Source organism: Lithobates pipiens, unplaced genomic scaffold, assembly GCF_037356315.1.
Source record: "Lithobates pipiens isolate NorthernLeopardFrog02 unplaced genomic scaffold, aLitPip1_a1.2 Scaffold_18, whole genome shotgun sequence".
NCBI classification, from domain to species: Eukaryota; Metazoa; Chordata; class Amphibia; order Anura; family Ranidae; genus Lithobates; species Lithobates pipiens.
Window position 1 is genome coordinate 60097247 of NW_027507758.1, and position 19550 is coordinate 60116796.

General features: G+C 43.7%; 1 protein-coding gene across 1 annotated transcript in view; it reads right to left on the reverse strand.

Moving 5' to 3' along the window:
• The window catches only part of KCNH1 (potassium voltage-gated channel subfamily H member 1), a 563287-nt gene that overhangs the window by 210457 nt on the left and 333280 nt on the right, over positions 1 to 19550 (reverse strand). The window lies entirely within an intron of this gene.

The window sequence follows — 19550 nt, forward strand, 5'->3', positions numbered from 1 at the left end:
ATAGGCTAGGCTAATGACCAGACAAAAAAGAGGAAGTGGGTTGTATGACGTATTTGCTGGTAGAAAAAAATATGTTTTTCTATCCAAAGTTACAACAACAACAAGGGAAGAAGATTTAATAGATGGAAAGATGAAAAAATGACTGCAGGTCCGCTTTAACATTCACTTTATTGCTGGTAAGGCCTTAGGAGTTTAATTTTGGATGGAGTAAGGAAGGATTATAATACCTTTCAGCTTTTTTTTTTTGCCATCTTTGTCCTGATAAGCCGCGTATACACAATCGGAAATTTGGCCAGCAAAAGACCGATGAGAGCTTTTGGTCGGAAAATGCGACCGCGTGTATGCTCCATCGGACTTTTGCTGGCCGAATTCCCTCCAGCAAAAGATTGGGAGCAGGTTCTCAATTTTTCGGTCAGAAAAGTTTTGATCGGAAATTCCGATCGTCTGCAGCAATCCTGACGCGCAAAATTCCTACCCATGCTCGGAAACAATTTGATGCATGCTCGGAAGCATTGAACTTTATTTTCTTGGCTCATCGTAGTGTTGCACATCACCACGTTCTTGATGGTTGAAAGTTCAGCGAACGTTTGTGTGACTGTGTGTATGCAAGCCAAGCTTGAGTGGAATTCCGTCGGAAAAACCATCCAAGATTTTTCCGACGGAAAATCCAGTTGTGTTTACGTGGCAATATGGAGATTTCTCCTCACTTCCTTTCCCATAGCCACAGCAGTAGGCTACAAAACCCCTTCAAAGTGAAGGAAATCCCTAGTTGTCATCAGAATTAATTGCAAGATTTCCTCTCTATTGTTTTCGTTACAACTCAAAAGTTGGGATCAAGGGTACTTTCACACTGGGGCACTTTTCAGGCATTTTAGCACTAAAAATAGCACCTCTAAAATGCCTGAAAAGTGCCTCTCATGCCTCCCCAGTGTGAAAGGGGAAAAAAGTCCTGCAAGCAGCATCTTTGGGGCAGTGCGGGAGCAGTGTAGACACATTGAAATTAATGGGCCACGCCGCAACATGGGCACTTTTAACCCTTTCTCGATTAGCCCCGGTGTGAAAGTACCCTTATAGTTGGGACAAATAGAGAGGGTTAATCTCTCTAACGGGGGACACAGGTATTAATACAAACCTGACAACTGTTCTAATTCCTCACCACCTACAGTGGGTAAAATAATCATTTGATCACCTACAGATTTTGTAAGTTTGCCCACTTACAAAAAAATGAAGGGTCTATCATTTTGATCACAGGTGTATTTTTTTTTAATCAAATACTTTTTAATGAAAAATAAATTCTTTATTTTACATTTTATGCATCACAAGAAAAACAATACAAAGTATCACCCCCCCCCCCCCTTTCCACCCACCTCCCTCAACTTCCCACCTCCCTCCCCCTCAACCCCTTCCCATTCCTCTCATCCCTCACCCAGTCCATCCTCACACAGTCTCACACTTCCTACTCAATCATTCATTCCCTACACACTTCCCCCCTCCCCCTTCCTCACTCTTCTCCATTTTAATTATAACTGGGGTTCTTCCATCTCTAAACAACGTTTCCACACTTTTACATATTTCTTAATATTGCCTCTTTTACAGTAAGTGAATTTTTCTTTCCACATAGTATCTTTCCTCACCATCACCCATTCTTCCGTTGTTGGTGGGACCTTTGCCTACCACTTTTGTGCAATCAACTTCCTTGCTTGAAACAGACATCTAATAATTGCAATCCGTTTATCTCCTAACCGGCCATTTCCTTCCACCAATCCAAAGGTGCATGTCCTGGCTTGCAAGACCAGAGAGGTCCCAAATACAGAATTAATTTTTGTCACTATTTTACTCCAGTATCCATGCAGCTTGAGCATCTCCAGACCATATGCACCAGGTCATCCGTCTCATCCCCGCATCTTGGGCACTATGTGTTTGGTCTTCTTCCAAACTTAAACATTTTCAAAGGGGTATAGTATGCTCTATGTAACAGAAATAGATGAGATACAATCTGTAAGGGGGACAGTGTGACTTCTGGGCCTGATGCCAATATTCGACTCCATTGTTCCTCAGTTATTTGCCCAATATCCTTCTCCCATTTGGGTCTGATGGAGAGTGCCCCATCACCTTCCAATTCAGCCCTACTTATACACACATACATGTCAGAGACCAACCCTTAGATATCCTTTCATTAACCACCCTTTGGAGAGAGGGAATTTCACTCCACTCTGCTGCCCTTTGCCTAAACTGGGCATCGAGAGCATGTCTTAGCTGCAGGTACCTATAAAAAGACCTATTTGGAACTGCATATTCCTCTCCTATTTCCTGAAATGTTTTCAACCTACCAGCCTTATACATTTGTGCCAGGCAATGGATGCCACTTTGTTCGCATTCCTCAATCTTTCCCATTGCCTTCAGCTCCTTTAACTTCTTTTTGTCCCACAAGGGGGATTAATTAAATTGCAGTGGCCAGCTACCGAGAGGGAAAGTTTCAACCACACCCGGCATTTCTGTTTTAGTTTTGTCATGAGTGGAACTAAATTATATGCTATATATTGTCTTAGGTCTTTTGATATATTAATACCCAAATATTTAATTTGACTTACTACCTTCACTTGAGCTATCTTATGGGGTAAGAGCTCTATAAGAGGGTCAATTGGCAACAGTGCCGACTTTTCCCAGCTAATCTCCAACCCAGAGAGATGGCCAAAATCTCTGACAATGCCCATTGATGTCTGCATGTCCCCCAGGAACAACAATACATCATCAGCGTACATGGCAACTTTCTCTTCTCTCAGCGCCATCCTAAGTCCATGTACTTCCGATGAGGCTCTCAGGGCAATAGCCAGTGGCTCTATTGCCAGGGCAAAAAGCAGGGGCGATAATGGACACCCCTGTCTCACCCCCCTCGCCAACCAAAAGCACTCTGAGCATTCCCGTTTATTTGTACTTTGGCACTAGGTCCTTCATATAATATTTTGACCTATTTAACAAAGTTAGGCCCAAATTGAAATTCCGCCAAGACTTGCCAAAGGTAATGCCATTCAAGGCTATCAAAAGCCATGACGGCATCCAATAACAAGATAGCCCTAGTCCCCTCATTTTCCGTTGGTAACTGGATATTTATGTAGACCTGCCTTATATTCACACTTGCTGCTCTATTGGGTATAAAACCTGTTTGATCCGGATGTATAATTTTTGATATTATTCTATTTAATCTCGCCGCTAGTGCCTTGCTAAAATGTTTACATCTGAACAGAGAAGGGATATTGATCTATATGATGCTACTTCCAGTTGATTTTTCCCTTCTTTTGGCAATACTATAATTGTTGCTTCTGTCATAGATGATGGTAGCTTCCCTTTTCCCACAGCCCAGTTAAGTACCTCCAATAAATTTGGGAGCAATATGCCGCCATACCTCTTATATATTTCTATTGGCAAGCCACCTGGACCCGGAGCCTTCTGATTTGCCATATCTGCTGTCACCTTTTGTAGCTCTTCTAATGCCAGTGGAGCCTTCAATCTTTCCCTGTCCTCCACTGAAAGTGACGGGATCCTTAACCCGTTAAAAAAAAAATCCCACATCTCCTCTTCTACATTAATATTTGATGTGCTGTACAAGCTTTTATAGTAATTTTTTAATAAATTTACTATTTCTGGAACTGCCTTAGTAATCCTCCCTCCCTCGGTTCTAATGGGCAGGTATAGTGGAAGATGGTGCGTTTGTCCTGGCTATCAAAGCCAGTATTCCCGTATTCTCCCTACTCGCTCCCCCTCCCCAAAAAAGCTCTGTTTTTGGAATAACCTATTCTCTGCTTTAGTCAATATCTGCTTTCTATATTCTTCCTGTCTCTCTAACCACTCCTCATATGTCTCCAGCATTCTTACCTGCAATAATCTCTTTTAATTGTGTTTGTTTCTTAACCTGAGAGATTTTCTGGATTAATACCCTGGAAGAAATGCCTTCAGGGTGTCCCAGATCACACCCACCGAGGCTGACAGTGCCTTTAATTCTATAAACTCCGATAGGCTGGCAGTAATTTTCCCTGAATTCTCAATCAATTCCAGCCAGAAGGGGTTTATCTTCCAGTCCCTCCTTCTATAGCTATTCCTTATCTTTACTGAAAAAAACACGGGTGAGTGATCTGAGAGATTCCTCAACTCATACCTTACTTCTTCCATCATATTCAAGGCCTCCTCATTACAAAGCACAAGATCTATTCTAGACAGAGTAGAATGCATCTTAGAGTGGCAAGAATACCTTTTTACATCCGGGTACCACCTCCTCCAGACATCTACCAGCCCTAACTCCCCGCAAAACTGACGGATCGGGCTGCCGGATGTACCACCAGAGGGGGCCCCTGGTGGAAACCTATCCATGTTTTTATCCATAGTCATATTAAAGTCTCCCGCCACTATCACCGGTATTTCTGGCTTATCCATAATAAACTCCATTACATCATTCAAAACTTCAGTACCAAAGGGTGGGGGGAATATAAACATTGGCCAAAAAACCCAACCTATCCTCTATTAAACAAAAATGAAAAACATATCTACTCTTCTCGTCTATTCTACTCTGGCCTACAGGAAAAAGCCACCCCCGAGTCCACCAGAATACTCGCTCCCTTTGAATAGGATGTATAAGTAGAGTGGTATTGCACCTGATAATTCCTATGCCTCAAAGTATGAATCTTCTCCCTCTCCAGGTGTGTTTCCTTCAGGCAGAGTAAAAGTGATATGTGACATTTTTGTGATCCATTTCTCTTGTGACAAAGAAAAATAAGTATAATAATAATGAAAACACATTTTCTTCAAAAAATGCACGCTTGCCGTTCCCAGCCCTCACTAATCACAGAGACTTAATTCATTCTCTGCTCTTATAATATTTCCTTATTCTACAGAAATTTTCCTTTATTACTATCCGGCCACAGTGTCACTTCTGCAGGTGTATTAAACTTCTTGGTTTCCCCCAGAGCTGTTATCCGCAGTTGTGCCGAGTATAACATTGCATATTTTATATTAGTCTGTTGTAATCTGAGTTTGACTTCTGTAAACCTAGACCTTTGTTTCTGCAGCTCCTGGGAGAAGTCTGAGTATATGGAAATCCTTACACCGTTGAACAATATATTTTTCATCTCCCTTGCTTTTTGGAGAATCGTAACTTTATCCTTGTAACATAAAAATTTAATGAGAAGGGGCCTCGGGCGACCTCCTGAGGGCGATGACCTAAAAGGGACTCTGAACATGCTTAATTGAAAAAAAATTTGACAGAGATTCTTTACCAAAGATTCCTTTAAACCAGTCCTCCACATATTTTATGGGGTTAACCCCCTCACTTTGCTCTGGGAGGCCCAAGACCCTTACATTGTTTCTGTGCAACCTATTTTCCATTTCGTCCATTTTATGTATACACATATTCAATTGTTCCCTCATTGAATTTATCTCTTGTCTCATTGAATTCACATCATCTTCCAAGAGGCTAAAAGTCTCCCTTCCAAAACAGATGTGGGTTTGCATATCTCCTGCACATCATGTCTTAACAATAGGAGTTCCTCTTTTATACTTTTAAGTTGGTTAGACATTTTAAACAAGGAGGACTTACAGTTATTGATTGCCTAGAAAACATCTTTCAGGGATGGCTGTTCCTTTCCTTCTGGGGTTTGCTCCAGAGTTTCACCCTCTGTCATTTCACTTGAAACTGGCACGCTTTCCTGGGCCATCAATGCTGCTACTGCTGATGGTGCTGGGCCCTGGCTCTTTCTTCCAACAGAGGAGCCGGTCTGGGGACGCAGTTGTTGTGCCCCTCCGGCCTGCCCACCTTTCATGGATGTCTGGCCTGGTATATGGGCGAATCTTCCCAGCTTTGCAGCGGCTTGGTTACCCTTCTCCTTCACCGTGCGCTGTTCTTGCACACCAGCGCCAGCATGTATGGCCATCTCTTCCATCCCCCTCCTCTTAGTCATAGCGAGGGGTTGTGGGGTGTGCTCCGGCTACCTCCTACACCTTCTGCGGTGCTATCCCGGGAGTGCGCTGCCTCCTCACCTCTCACTGAGGTTGATGTCCCCTTGGGAGAGCTCACCACCGGTGCTCACCGCAATGATGGGACACTCTCAGCCACCTGTCCAACACCTCAGGCAGCCACACCGCCTCCCAGCGTCTCAGCGCAGCCTCAGCTCCCTCTCACACTGCATCTCCAGAGCTCCAAAGCGGGAGCAGGTACAAGGTCTGGGCTGCAATGACCTCTCACATCAACATCCAGTCACACCCTCATCCATCCTAAGGTCATCTTCACTCAACCACCTATTTTTACTACACCCCATGCTCAATCACAGGTGTATTTTAAATAATGACAGAATATCAACCAAAGATCCAGGAAAAAAAACACATAATACAAATGTTATAAATTGAGTTGCAGTTCAATAAGTAACCGCAAGCAAAACATGACTTAGTGCTTGGTGGAGAAACCCTTGTTGGCAAGCACAGAGGTAAGACGTTTCTTGTAGCTGGTTACCAGGTTTTTACACATTTCAGGAGGGATTTTGGTCCACTCTTCTTTACAGATCTTCTCTAAATCCTTAAGGTTGCTTGGCTTTCTCTTGGCAACTCGAAGTTTCAGCTCCCTCCATACATTTTCTACAGGAGACTGGAGACTGGCTAGGCCACTCCATGATCTTAATGTGCTTCTTCTTGAGCCACTCCTTTGTTGCCTTGGTGGTATATTTTGGGTCATTGTCATACTGTAAGACCCATCCACGACCCATCTTCATTGTTCTGGCTGAGGGAAGAAGATTCGCATTCAAAATTGTACAATATATGTCCCCGTCTATTGGCCCCTCAGTGAGGCAAAGTTGGCCTGTACCTTTAGCACAACAACAGCCCCAAGGTACAATGTTTCCACTTCCGTGCTTGACTGTAGGGATAGTGTTCTTAGGGTATTAGCATTTTTATTCCTTCAAACATGGTGAATCGATGCCACAGAGCTCAATTTTGGTCTCATCTGACCACAGCACTTTCTCCCAATCCTTTTCGGAACCATTTAGATGTTCAGTGGCAATCTTCAGACAGGCCTGTACATGTGCCTTCTTGAGGAGGGGGACCTTTGCGGGTGCTGCAGAATTTCAATCCATGGCAGTGTATTGTGTTACCAATGGTTTGTTTGGTGACTGTGGTCCCAACTGCCTTGAGATCATTCACAAGCTGCTCCCAAGTAGTTCTGGGCTGATGCCTCACTTTTCTCATGACCATCCTTACCCCATGGATGGAAATCTTGCATAGAGCTCAAGACTGAGGGGGATTGATGGTTATTTTATATTTCCCCCAAAAATTCTCAATAAGTGTATATTGGTTGGCTTCCACAAAAGTTATAGCGTCTACAAACTTTGGAATATATACTGGAATTTATAGTTTATTTTTTGTTTTGTTTTTAACTAGGAATGGCATTGATCAGCAAATTATAGTGGGACTGCCATATTGTGGCAGACATTTGGAGACTAACTGAAAATGTTGACACCTTTTAGGAACCAGTGACACTAATAACTAAGTGATCAGTGCTAAAAATATACACTGTTACTGTTCTGATATTGGCTGCAAAGGGGTTAAACATCTTGGGCGATCCAAGGGTTAACTGTGTGCCTAGCAAGTGTTTTGGTGTACTGTGGGTGGTGCTTTTACTAGAGGAAGTAATGGATTTTATTCCCTGCTTTGTAAATCTATTACTACCCTGCTGACAGGATAGAGCTTATACTTTATTATATACTTTGGTTACACTCTACTGCCCTTAAAGTCCCATAGGTGGTTCCTTCTTCCTTTTTGTTAAACAGGACAGAGCTCTGCCTGGTCTGCATAGGCAGGGCTCTGTCCTGTGTAAATTTAAAATGATCTCCAGGTGCCGGCGGTAATCTATTGGGCGCTGATCAACATGTGCTGTGTTTAATCACAGGACGGCCGGGCCACAAGTGGCACACGCGCGCGCCCCTTGCCTAGTACATGATCTGACCCAGAGGAGCCTCCGTATATCTGTGTTATTTTGGCGGCAAGCGGTTGCACCAAGCAAAACACCGGCACAGGCTGAAACCTATCTAGTCTTAAAAATGTCCCCTACCGTCTCCTAACACCTATGCTGACTAACCTGTGTACCCAGTTATTTTAAGTCCACTCCGGCTTGGTCACGTGATCCGGCTTCCCTATGTCAGCCAGTGGCAGCTGCAGGGGATAGGAGGGGGCGCTGACAGTTTTAAGGCTAGATAGGTGTAAGCTTGAATTAAACTTTGATGCAAAGGACATGAAAGACATTTGTAAACCGTGGAGTAACAAGACACTCTTGCCTTATGTGGGTAATGTATTTGACTCCCAAAACCCTAAAATATATTAGTTGTCCTGGTGTTCGTATGCCTGTAGTGCGAACATTAGACTAAGCTCCCGCAGACACTGCTGCAAAGGGTTTAATGGTCCTTGTAAAGCACTGGGGAAGATGCTAGGTAATTGAGTGAAACCAATCATTTTTACTAATTGCTATGTAAAAAAAAAACGAAAATACCAAGTGTGGAAAATAATAGTCAGGTTCTTCTAAGAGTATTTCATTTTAGAGGAAGTCACTCTCCTAATTAATTATTTATCCATTAGGAGTCACAGATAGCATGGCATATTCCCACAGTCGCTTTGTGTAACACACTTATCCAATGGGCTATGGGTAATGTGGTTATCAGAGGGGCAATCAATAATACGGCCCTCCCCGGGGAATAGATATTATTGACTGTCTCACGTATTAGCCTTTAGTGAATAAAATGTTGGAATCCGGGAAGGGGTGGGACGGATCCTTTGTTAAAAATACATTTCCCTAAGCAAAGGAATAAAAAGATACAAGAAACCTGAAGTCAGTTTACTGAGACATTCATATTACCTCCCATCCAAGAAACAAACTCATTATTCAAGTCACTGCTATGACAGCCTGGAGTATACACGCACCTACAACCTTTATGCTTCACACAGCACGAGCAGCAATGTGATACATTAAGTGGTTTATTCAAATGCACCTGAGCTGTGATAGAATGCAGAGGCAGCATGCTGCTAATGGCTCCGGCTGGAGGGAACGCTACATTTAGAGAAATACAAAGTCTTTAGAGGATCGGCTGCTTTCATTACGAATTAATATTTCAAGAAAAGCGAGAATGCGTGCACAAATGTGTTCCTTTCATTATCTGAAGTTTATTCCATCTTTTCTACAATTTTTAGGTCATTCTTGCAGAAGCAAACATCCCTTCCTAAAGAAAGGGACCGTGAATTCTCCACTGAATTCCAGATGAGAAATTCATTTTAGGTCAGGTTGCTCCATAAACAAGACCAGTCACAAGAGCAAGAAAAATAATATTTAATACTAAATTATTAGAACTGTGAATGCCTATTTATTTATTATGTACAATATATTTATCCCTTCTAAGGCTTTACATCTTTGTGTAAGCCCTTGTGCACACGGTTGGACATTCCGATGGACAATGTCCGATCGGACCGTGTTGTCAGGTAATCCGACAGTGTGTGGGCTCCATCGGACTGTTTCCATCGGAGTATCCGACAGACCAAGTTTTCCAGCTGGGCTATAAAATTTTCCGACAACATGATCCAATCGGACTTTGTCCAATCATGTGTAGGGAATTCCGATCGGACAAAGTGCCACGCATGCTCAGATCAAATTCTTAGACCAAAGCTATTGGCTACTAGCCGCAACGTAGTCCCGTCGTAACGAAATAACGTCATCACGTTTTGAACAATTGGATTTACCGCCAATTTTGTCCGACCGTGTGTATGCAACAGTTTCGGACAAAATCCGTCGGACAAAATCCAACGGATTTGGTTGTCAGAATGTCCGACCGTGTGTACAAGGGCTAAGAATTAGGGATGAGTGTAATCCCAGATAGCAAGCAAATGTGTTTCAAGTTTGAAAATGACTTGGTAAGCTAATGCTAGACTTGCCAGGCTTCACAAGTTTGTTGCACAATTGCAGAAAGTCCGCATTGCATGACTCCAGGTCTTTCTTTGCAAACATTCTGCAAGTCTGCTGCAAGTTTTGGTTCAGTTAAGTTGTGCAATAGTTATCCCTCCACAGGAGTCACTGTGGCTGAATTTTCATGCTGTAGAGCAGGGAAATGCAATTAGCGGATCTCCAGCTGTTGCAGAACTACAAATCCCATGAGGCATAGCAAGACTCTAACAGCCACAAGCATGACACCCAGAGGCAGAGGCATGATGGGACTTGTAGTTTTGCAACAGCTGGAGGTCCGCTAATTGCAGATCCCTGCTGTAGAGTGTAGACTTGCAGAGTTCTTGCTCTGTACTCACCACTGCAACTTTTCTCTTGCTAGCAGTGTTCATTTTGCCAACTAAAATATTTTAATCGACTAAATTAATACTAGTTTAGTCGACTAAAATACAACTAAAACTAAAAAAATTCAGATGACTTAAATATGGTTAAAACTGAAATGCTATTTTAGTCAAAGGACTAAAATACGACTAAAACTAAAATGGCATTTTAGTCAAAAAACTATCACTAAAACTAAGTTGAAATTAGACATCAAAATGAACACTGCACTACCACATAAGAATTAGTAAGTAGAAGGCATCTACTAAGCTGCCGAAAGAAAAAAAAAGTGTAAGTAAACCCTCCTCCTATCATTTTCAGCCAAGGAAGCTGCCATCTTTGCTTCTTCTTAATCTACAACTGCCATGATGCTGCACATGCGATCAGTTATGACACCAGCCATTGGATGGTTTGACAGTTTGGTTGAGAGCACAACCAATGGGAGTGTTTCATTTCCAGCACGTGCCGGAAATTAAACAGTTTTATGGATGGGTTTACTTCCGCTTTAAAAAAAAGACTTTTCTTTCTTTGTATATTTAATGTTGGTAAAATGTCCAGGTAATATGTGCAATGGCATTACAGCCAATAGTTTACAGTTTTGTTTTGTTTTTCAAGTTGCACTTGTTTGTCAAAAAGCAGTATTGTTGTTTGTTTATGAAACTTTTTTTTTTTTTTTTAATAAAGACGTTATATATCACAACTGCTAAATTAGTGTCTTTAATGACAAACTCATAAAAATTCACATTAAAAAAAACATGCAACTCACACCACGCCAACATGTCCCATGGGCTACTTTGCCATGTGTAGGACAGTCCATTGAAATCAACTGGCTGCCCTATGTGTGTTTGTAAAAATTAGTCAAATCCGACTACTCTAGGTGTGAATGGGGCCTGAAAGTGAAATTGGTGAGTTTACACAAGAACAATGAGGCTCCATTCACATCTGTGTTGCCAAAAGCATGACAAACCACATAAAAAATGCATGCTTTGCCAAGTGTTCCAGAAACACGCTGCAAACACACCAAGAAGCACGATAAAAAACATAGCACGCTCCACTCTAAAAAAGCTTTGAAGCTTTTTTAGGACAATAGTTGCACATAGGGCAGCCCATTCAAGTGAATGGGCTACCCTTTGCGTTACAAGCAGAAATTCTCTACAAGACCCTCCCAAAAAAAAAGTGTGTTCCTTCTGTGTGAAGATATGACTGGGGCCTACAGATGAGTGTCTCCATCCACTCCCCCTATGAACTTGTATAAAGATGGCCATACACTAAGCAATCTTAGTGTATTGTACAATTTCCTTTAGGCTAGGTTCACACTGCTGGGCAAAGTGGCTCACAGCAGGGGTCCGGTGCATCTCCGTTCACCATTTCAGGTCCTATTTCAGTTTTGGCTGAATTCTGACCTGAAACAGACCACAAGAAACACTGGGCTCCTGTGCAGATTGCTCTGCAGCCGTCCCGGAGCTGTGTGAACCAGCTCTATTGAGAACCGGTCACAGTCTCCTGACATGCAAATTGGATGCAGGGAAATCCGCGTCCAATTCGCAATAGTGTGAATCCAGCCTTAGATTTAGTAGAACTATTGAACAGGAGGGCCCACTCGAACAATCTCTCAATCTGTATCAAATCAGGCAGGCCCTTGCACTACATATCAAGGAGATTGTACAATCAGATTTTAATGTGTATGGTCACCAGCAGGTGATGCTATAGTAAAGAGAGAGGTGTGGTCCAGACTGGTAATATACGCCCTATCACACCCTTTTCTGTGATGTAAAAACAAATAGAATGATGGAAGCTGGCCTACAGGAAGTGATGCAAGCAGAAATTGTTTTTTAAAACTCAGTCAGAAACATGAAATTGCAAACCTTTTGTGGATGAGGAAAGTGAGGTAAGAACATTGGGATTGCTGGGTCAGAAATATTAAAAAAGGATTCTATCTATCATACAAAAATGTGAAATTCTGCTGGAAAAGGTGAACTTTGCCTTTAATTTACAGTACCTTTTATTGCTCTCAGCCGCCTCCAAATCTGTAAATGTCCTTTTTCTATTTTTTTGCTGCTGTTGCTTGCAGAGCAGCTTGTCTTAAGCGACAGTTAATTGCCCTGGTTCTTCAATCAGCTAGCGTTGGGATCCAAACGGACTATGGAATGAGTAGAGAGCTATGCACAGGACCACAACTAGTCCACTAGTGCACTGCCCTTTTCAAACAAATGAAGTGAAAAGGAAAATGAGAGATTTGGGAGCTCATGGGGGAAATCAGGGAAACAATGGAGATCACAGAAGGTGCAGTGTACCACGTGCCCTCTACCGCCCATGACTGCTCTGCACCCCAAGAACCTGCATTTTCCTTGTCCCAGTCCAGCACTCAGTGGGATCTCCTCAGGAGATCCAATCTGTGGGGGCCTCTGGAAGACAAGCTATCACTTGTAAACACAGAAGCCGGACTTCTATGTTTACAAGTGATAGTGATGAGCAGGAAGCAGAGGCCAGAGCCAGAGGGGCGGAACCAAGTTCCATCAAGTTCCAGCTGAAAAAAAGCCCTGTGTGAATATATACAGTATCTCACAAAAGTGAGTACACCACTCATATTTTTGTAAATATTTTATTATATCATTTCATGCGATAACACTGAAAAAATTACACTTTGCTACAATGTAAAGTAGTGATTGTACAGATTGTATAACAGTGTAAATTTGCTGTCACCACACAGCCGTCAATGTCTAAACCACTGGCAAAAAAGTGAGTACACCCCTAAGTGAAAATGTCTAAATTGGACCCAATTAGCCATTTTCCCTCCCCGGTGACTCATTAGTGTTACAAGGTCTCAGGTATGAATGGGAAGCAGGTGTGTTAAATTTGTTGTTATCGCTCTCACTCTCTCATACTGGTCACTGGAAGTCCAATATGGCACCTCATGGTAAAGAACTCTCTAGGATCTGAGAAAAAGAACTGTTACTCTACATAAAGATGGCCTAGACTGTAAGAAGATTGCCAAGACCCTGAAACTGTGCTGCAGAACGGTGGCCAAAACCATACAGCGGTTTAACAGGACAAGTTCCACTCAGAACAGGCCTTGCCATGGTCGACCAAAGAAGTTGAGTGCACATGCTCAGCGCAGGGGAGGACTGACCATTTGGCCACTCGGGCACTGCCCGAGGGCCCCATGCCACTAGGGGGCCCCAACAGGGTTGCCAGCCTCAGTAAAACCAGAGACAGTATGTAAAAATCTGTGTTTTTTTTACATCTGTCTCTGAAATATCCCTTACCGACATACTTTTGGTCTAAAAATCCAGAGATTATAGCTGCTCCACCTCTCCAGTACCTTCTCAGCCAATAGAAACATGTCTGTCTATACTGTGTGATTGTATACTGTGTGTGTGTGGGTGTGTTTATGTATACTGTGTGGCCCCATAATGTCTGATTGCCTGGGGGGCCCCATCATCTCCTATTGCCCGGGGGCACCATGAGTTGTCAGTCCGCCCCTGGCTCAGCGTCATATCCAAAGGTTGTCTTTGGGAAATCGACATACGAGTGCTGCCAGCAGTGCTGCAGAGGTTGAAGGGGTGGGGGATCAGCTTGTCAGTACTCAGACCATACACTACAGACTGCATCAAATTGGTCTGCATGGCTGCCATCCCAGAAGGAAGCCTCTTCTAAAGATGATGCACAAGAAAGCTAAGGACATGGATTACTGGAACCATGTCCTGTGGTCTGATGAGACCAAGATAAACTTATTTGGTTCAGATGGTGTGAAGCGTTTGTAGCGCCAACCAGGTGAGGAGTACAAAGACAAGAGTGTCTTGCCTACAGTCAAGCATGGTGGTGGGAGTGTCATGGTCTGGGGCTGTATGAGTGCTGCCGGCACTGGGGAGCTACAGTTCATTGAGGGAACAATGAATGCCAACATGTACTGTGACATACTGAAGCAGAGCATGATCCCCTCCCTTCAGAGACTGGGCCACAGGGCAGTATTCCAGCATGATAATGACCCCAAACACACCTCCAAGACAACCACTGCCCTGCTAAAGAAGCTGAGGGTAAAGGTGATGGACTGGCCAAGCATGTCTCCAGACCTAAATCCTATTGAGCATCTGTGGGGCATCCTCAAACAGAAGATCGAAGAGCTCAAGGTCTCTAACATCCACCAGCTCCGTGATGTCTTCATGGAGGAGTGGAAGAGGACTCCAAGTGGCAACCTGTGAAGCTCTGGTGAACTCCATGCCCATGAGGGTTAAGTCAGTGCTGTAAAATAATGGTGGCCACACAAAATATTGACACTTTGGGACCAATTTGTACATTTTCACTTAGGGGTGTACTCACTTTTGTTGCCAGCGGTTTAGACATTAATGGCTGTGTGTTGAGTTATTTTAAGGGGACTGCAAATTAACACTGTTATACAAGCTGTACACTCACTACTTTACATTGTAGCAAAGTGTAATTTCTTCAGTGTTGTCACATGAAAAGAGATAATAAAATATTTACAAAAATGTGAGGGGTGTACTGACTTTTGTGAGATACTGTATATACATATGCACACTATATTGTCAAAAGTATTGTGATGCCTGCTTTTACACCGAATACAAGTAAGTGGCGCAAAACTACAGCAGTAATCAACAGTTGGTAAACTAGAATGCAGGATGAGCATAAATTATGCAATAAAAATACACATTGGATAATGAATAAAGTCCATGACAAATAAAAGAGAGTTGTAACTACATGAAAATGACTATGTCAATTGGCAGGATGGGGGAGGGGGGAGGGGAGAGCTGGAAAGTCACAGTCCACAAATTCCGGCAGCCATCAATGTGGAAACTGAACTTCATTCCCAAAACACTGAAAAGACAAGAAAAAAGGCAGTGCCCCTGGGTGTAGACTGTATAGTAATTTTAATATGAAAAGTAAAAACAAGTCAAGTTTGACTTGTTTTTACTTTTCATATTAAAATTACTATACAGTCTACACCCAGGGGCACTGCCTTTTTTCTTGTCTTTCCACTGCTTATACACCTACATGAACTTTAATGGCATCCCAGTCTTAGTCTGTAGGGTTCGATATTGAGTTGGCCCACCCTTTGCAGCTATAACAGCTTCAATGGGGAAGGCTGTCCACAAGGTTTAGGAGTGTGTCTATGGGAATGTTTGACCATTTTTCCAGAAGCCCTTTTTTGAGGTCAGGCCCTAATGTTGGATGAGAAGGCCTGGCTCACAGTGTCCATTCTAATTCATCCCAAAGGCGTTCTGTCAGGTTGAGGTAAGGACTCTGTGCAGGCCAGTCAAGTTCCTCCACCTCAAACTCGCTCATCCATGTCTTTACGAACCTTGCTTTGTGCACTGATGCACAGTAATGTTGGGACAAGAAGTGTCTGTCCCCAAACTGTTCCCACGAGGTTGGGAGCATGAAATTGTCCAAAATGTCTTGGTATGCAGATGCTTTAAAAGTTCCCTTCACTGGAACTAAGGGGCCGAGCCCAACCCCTGAAAAACAACCCCACACCATCATCCCCCCTTCACCAAATGATTTGGACCAGTGAACAAAGCAAGGTCCATAACGACATGGATGAGCAGGATTGGGGTGGAGGAACTTGACTGGCCTGCACAGTGTTCTGACCTCAACTCGATAAAACACCCTTGGGATGAATTAGAGTGGAGACTGTGAGCCAGGCCTTCTTGTCCACATCAGTGCTTGACCTCACAAATGTGTGTAGCGCCGGCTCCTGAAGAGCACGCACTATATGTTTTGAAAGTTAATGTTGAACCTGAACTGCAGTTTGGTTTGGGTATAATTATTTCAAATTTTGACCTCAGCATCAGTCTGACTAGACTATAGGGTGTTCAGCCTGGCCACCGGAGGCACTATCTCTTCTGGCAGGCATGGAACCACAGTCTGGTTGGGTGCTTTAAGGTTACTTTCTCTCAGAGCCCGCTCAGTGGGAGTGTCACTCTTGCTGTGCTTTCTGGGAGAGGGTACTTAAAATGGGATGTCACCTGGTTCGGGGTTTCGGTCCAGAAATTATGTTCTGATTCAATGGTCCTGGTCCTCCTGACCAGCCCCCACGAAGGCTATGGCCTGGGGTGCGGATCCACCCGACTTTATGTCTCGGGGCTGGCTAGCCCGAGGCAAGGAAACGAAAGGAAGGATTCCGAGGTGGTCCGGTGCCGTCTCCGGTCGTGAAGAGGCCCAGCAACTTCGTAGCTGTCCAGGGGAGGACTCTTCAGAAGAAGGCCATGTACGGGTTGGCTTCTTAGCAAGAGCCTGGTGAGGCTGAGGGACCTAAGTGAATCCAATCTTGTGGGTATCGCCAAACTGGCTGAAAGATCCAGGTATTACACGAGTGTTCTACAAGTCCTAGTTTCCTACATGTTCTACAATGTCTGTGGCAGAGATTTATTCTTACATGTTCTTCAACAACGTCTGTGGCAGAGACTTGTTCCTGATTTAGGCACCTTGTTGGTTGCTAAGCCTGGTGAGAGGGGGGCTATCCAACTTGAGTGAACATCCAGCTCTGAATGGCTATTCTCTGGATTTAGTCAAAATAAGAGAGCTCTTTATTATTGACTTTGACACTAATGCCGCGTACACACGATCGGACTTTTCAACATCAAAAGTCTGACGGAATGATTCCGGCAGACTATTCGATCGTGTGTGGGCTGCAACGGACTTTTGATTTGCAAAAGTCTGACAGACTTTAGAAATGGAACATGCTTCAAATTTTTCCGCCAGAACTCTGCCGGACCCAGAAATCCGCTTGTGTGTGTGCTAGTCTGACGGACTAAAACCGACGCTAGGGCAGCTATTGGCTACTGGCTATGAACTTCCTTATTCTAGTCCAGTCATACGTCATCACGTTCGAATCCGTTGGACTTTGGTGTGATTGTGTGTGGCCAAGTCCGTTCATTCGGAAAGTCTGTCAGAACTCCGTCAGAACTCCGTCGAAAGTCTGCCGGACTTAAGTCCTGTCGTGTGTACGCGGCATAAGAGTACCGGAACTTTCCTCCTAACCCTTTGATCCTATTTTAAGAGACTGTTCATTAACTACGTTTTTTTGCAAATAAAAATCCCTTTATGCAGATCTGTCGTCAGTCTCTGAAGTTTCTGGGCCATCTACCATGGGAAACCCCTAGACGTAAATCGAGGAGAAGAAGATAACGGTAAGCCCAATCAAACCAGCAGCTCCTTCATGGGTTAGTGCTACATGTGCTTCTGGAAGAATGGTCAACATTCCCTTAGACACACTCCTAAACCTTGTGGACAGCCTTCCTAGAAGAGTTGAATCTGTTGTAGCTGCAATGGGTGGGCCAACTCAATATTGAACACTACGGACGAAGACTGGGATGCCATTAAAGTTCATGTACGTGTAAAGGCAGGTGTCCCAATGCTTTTGACAATATTGTATATATTATTTCCTAAAATAAATCCTCTAAATACCTTTATATCGATGGGATGTGTAGTAATTATGTAACCTTTTCCTGCTCTATTCTGACTGCATGGAAAGATAAGGTGGAGGCGCATGGAGGAATCTGTGACATATACTAGCAGATAGATGGAAGAGCAGCTCTGGGGAGGAGCTGCTGTCAATCATGCAGTAGACATCTGCAATGAGTAAAAACCATATGCCTGGTGCAGGGAAACCTCTTTCGTCAATGCTTCTGTCAGTGGTGCACAAGGGGAAAGTAGTTTACAGTCGGCAAACACAAGCAGTCTTACTCTTCCTGGGGGAGAAGAGTTTTGTGCAGGGAGATCGATTAACTGTATCTATAATAGAAAGAGTACACAGAGAGGAAATGTGCAGGGTGAGTTGTAAAGCAGAGAGTGTCTGCACTGTTTGACACACTACAGACACAGTATGAAGCAGGAGTGGCAGCTCTAGGATGAACAGTAGTGCTGAGCTATCAAACTGGACTTGGCGCTGAACAAAGCAGTAGGAGCTGACAAATAAAGTTCAGAACGCTGGAGAAAGAGGATGGAGATTGTAAATCATCAATCTGTATCCACGGGCGGATTGTCTGCCCAACTTAGTCCGCTGAACAGTGTTTCAGCGGACAATCCGCTCGTGTGTGGGCTTCAGCGGACTTTTTCAGCGGATTGTCTGACGAACAAAGTCTTACGGAATTTCCGTAAGACAGTCCGTCCAAAACTGGTTTCAGCGGACAGTCCGCTTGTGAGTAGGCTAGTTCAACAGACTAAGTTTGGCGCATGCTCAGAAAGGATTTACACGGCGAAGGTTGCATTGCAGTGTATTGGACGTCAAATTTTTCGTCCCGTCGTACGTGCCGTACACGTCATCGCGCAAGCTTTCAGCGGACTGTCTGCTCATCGTGTGTGGTCAAGTCCGTTCATTCAAATTTTGAACGGACTGTCTGTCGGATTGTCTGACGAACTTAGTTGGCCAGACAATCCGCCCGTGTGTACGCGGCCTTAGACTGATAAAGGAGGAAGTGAACGGCTCAAAGAAGAGATTGGTGTTTTCAAATGTTTTTGATTTTTTTTAAATGGCGCTACCGACATCCAGGAAAATCGGAAGTGATGTCAGGTCATCGCTTACAGGTTACTATAGCCAGGAGCCCATCAAAGCGCGTCCGGGCTTTGCTTGGCTCTCTGACCAGCCAGGTAAATTCACTGGCTGGATGCTTGGTTCTCCTGGTGGGACGGGTGAGCCAGGGAAAGCTGCTGCTGCTGCGTGTAAAAGCAATCCAGTGGCTAGGTAGCCGCTAGGATTGCTTTTACAAGAGAAGCAACCTCCGGCTCTACATAAACGTACCATTGTGCAGCTGCAGTCATCATTCCGGGATAACCACCTGAAGTCCAGCAATGTACGGGCACTTCGCTGGTCTGAAAGTGGCATATATAATAAAGGGTACTCAACATACGATTTATGGGATGGAAAAAGCACCACTACTTCAGTGCCAAAGAAAATACCAGTTGCAGTGACCAAATAATTAAATAATAATGTAATAGAATAAGGCTGACTATACATTATACAACTTTCTTGTACAATTTTCCTTTAGTTTTACCGAAACCATATAATATGAGATCAAACCTAAACACTTTCCATTTGTATACAATTAGGCAGGCCCTTGCACTACATAGTTCAGTGATGGCGAACCTTGGCACCCCAGAAGTTTTGGAACTACATTTCCCATGATGCTCACCTACACTGCAGAGCGCAAGAGCATTAAGGGAAATGTAGATCCAAAACATCTGGGGTGCCAAGGTT